General features: G+C 53.8%; 1 non-coding gene across 1 annotated transcript in view; it reads left to right on the plus strand.

Moving 5' to 3' along the window:
• The first annotated feature begins 2,082 nt into the window (after window positions 1-2,082).
• Window positions 2,083-2,500, plus strand: part of LOC143279069 (small subunit ribosomal RNA) — a 1,829-nt gene continuing 1,411 nt past the window's right edge. The window contains exon 1 of the ribosomal RNA XR_013054642.1: window positions 2,083-2,500. This exon is cut by the window's right edge and continues 1,411 nt beyond it. This is a non-coding gene — a ribosomal RNA (small subunit ribosomal RNA).

Below are 2,500 nucleotides of genomic sequence, written 5' to 3' on the forward strand. Positions count from 1 at the left end.
GAGAGAGAAAAAAGGAAAAAAAGAAAAAAAAGGTCCAGTAAAGGTTGTGGATAAAAGTAACCGGCTTTGGAGAATTGCCTGAATCCTTCCGGCGCTGTGAAAAAAAAAGACCAAAAAAAAGACCTGGTCGTCAACGCCTGCTCCTGTCCATGCCAAACGGCGTTTTCCTCTCAACTTTGGCATGCTCGCTGAGGAAAAGGCAGGTAAAGGTTGTGGATAAAAAGTAAACGCGCTGTGGAGAATTGCCCAAATCGTTCAGGCGCCGTGAAAAAAAGAAAGACGTAGTCGTCAACGTCTGGTCCCGTCAATGGCGAAGGGCGTTTTCTCTCAACTTTGGCATGCTCGCTGAGGAAAAGGCAGGTAAAGGTTGTGGATAAAAGTCCGAAGAACCTCGCTACAATTGCCAAAATCTTTCCGCTGCCATTCAAAAATGGACTACTCCTCCACACCTCCTCCCGTCCATGCCAAACGGCGTTTTCTCTCAACTTTGGCATGCTCGGAGAGAAAAAAAGGCAGGTAAAGGTTGTGGATAAAAAAGTAAAAAATTGCCAAAATACTTTCTGGGCCCTCAAAAAAAGGCCTACTCCTCAACGCCTGCTCCCGTCCATGCCGAACCGCGTTTTCTATCAACTTTGGCATGCTCGGAGAGAGAAAAAAGGAAAAAAAGAAAAAAAAGGTCCAGTAAAGGTTGTGGATAAAAGTAACCGGCTTTGGAGAATTGCCTGAATCCTTCCGGCGCTGTGAAAAAAAAAGACCAAAAAAAAGACCTGGTCGTCAACGCCTGCTCCTGTCCATGCCAAACGGCGTTTTCCTCTCAACTTTGGCATGCTCGCTGAGGAAAAGGCAGGTAAAGGTTGTGGATAAAAAGTAAACGCGCTGTGGAGAATTGCCCAAATCGTTCAGGCGCCGTGAAAAAAAGAAAGACGTAGTCGTCAACGTCTGGTCCCGTCAATGGCGAAGGGCGTTTTCTCTCAACTTTGGCATGCTCGCTGAGGAAAAGGCAGGTAAAGGTTGTGGATAAAAGTCCGAAGAACCTCGCTACAATTGCCAAAATCTTTCCGCTGCCATTCAAAAATGGACTACTCCTCCACACCTCCTCCCGTCCATGCCAAACGGCGTTTTCTCTCAACTTTGGCATGCTCGGAGAGAAAAAAAGGCAGGTAAAGGTTGTGGATAAAACTCCAAAACCTCGCTACAATTGCCAAAATACTTTCTGGGCCCTCAAAAAAAGGCCTACTCCTCAACGCCTGGTCCCCAGGCACGTGCTGGGGGGCCTCAACTCAGGCTCTGCCCAATGTGGATCAAGGTCCACCTTCGCAGCGCCTTATGCGACACCCTGGTTGTGGGGGACGCGGCGTGGCGTGGCGGATCGCTCCGGTCGGCGCACAGCCGGCAACGGTCGACCCGTCCGCCTGGCTTTACTGCCCCCGCGCTTCTGTCTTTTGCACTGGCAAGCTAGCGACCGCTCGGCGTGCGAGGCCCGAGTCGGGGGACGGGAGTCTCGGGAGCCCACCAGCTCCCCGCAGGCTACCCGCCCGGCTGCCGAGCTTCCCGCCTGCGCGTCCAAGTGTGAACGCGCACGGCCGCCTCGCCGGGCTTCCTTTGCCGGGGCTCGGCTTGTCGGCCGGCGTCTCACGGTCCGTAGAAGGTTCGGTGCGTTCGCTGACGACGGGTCGAGAGAAGCGTTTTCTCTCCTCCCTCACTGACGGTCGTTGGTGCTCCCCAGCCCCTTCGGCGTCCCAAAGCGTAACGCCTGCTTCATCTCGTCAAGGGCGCGCCCGTCTCTAACCGGGCGTCGTCCGGCACGTGGAAACGGGCGGGAGACGGTGTCGAGGAGGAAGAAAGGGTGGGGTCCGGTCCGGTCCGGTCTGGTCTCCTCCTCCTCCTTCTTCTTCTTGGCGCGCCTCCCGCCGAGACCGATGGATTCGTTGCACTCTCAGGCCCTGAATCTGTTGTCCGGTGGTTTCAGTTGATAGTGCTGCCGCGGACCGCCCACGGAAAGAGCTCAGCCCTCGTTTCTGTGAGCAGCGGTCCCAACTGGCGCTGCAACCGTCTCCCGGGGGCACGCAGAATACGGGTTGCATTCTGGTTGATCCTGCCAGTAGTCATATGCTTGTCTCAAAGATTAAGCCATGCATGTCTAAGTTCACACCCTCGTACGGTGAAACCGCGAATGGCTCATTAAATCAGTCGAGGTTCCTTAGATGATCCAAATTTACTTGGATAACTGTGGTAATTCTAGAGCTAATACATGCCGACCAGCTCCGACCCCTCGGGGAAAGAGCGCTTTTATTAGTTCAAAGCCAGTCGGGTTCTGCCCGTCCTTTGGTGACTCTGGATAACTTTGTGCCGATCGCATGGCCTCGAGCCGGCGACGCATCTTTCAAATGTCTGCCCTATCAAATGACGATGGTACGTGATCTGCCTACCATGTTAGCAACGGGTAGCGGGGAATCAGGGTTCGATTCCGGAGAGGGAGCATGAGAAACGGCTACCACAT

This window comes from Babylonia areolata, unplaced genomic scaffold (genome assembly GCF_041734735.1).
Source record: "Babylonia areolata isolate BAREFJ2019XMU unplaced genomic scaffold, ASM4173473v1 tig00055403, whole genome shotgun sequence".
NCBI classification, from domain to species: Eukaryota; Metazoa; Mollusca; class Gastropoda; order Neogastropoda; family Buccinidae; genus Babylonia; species Babylonia areolata.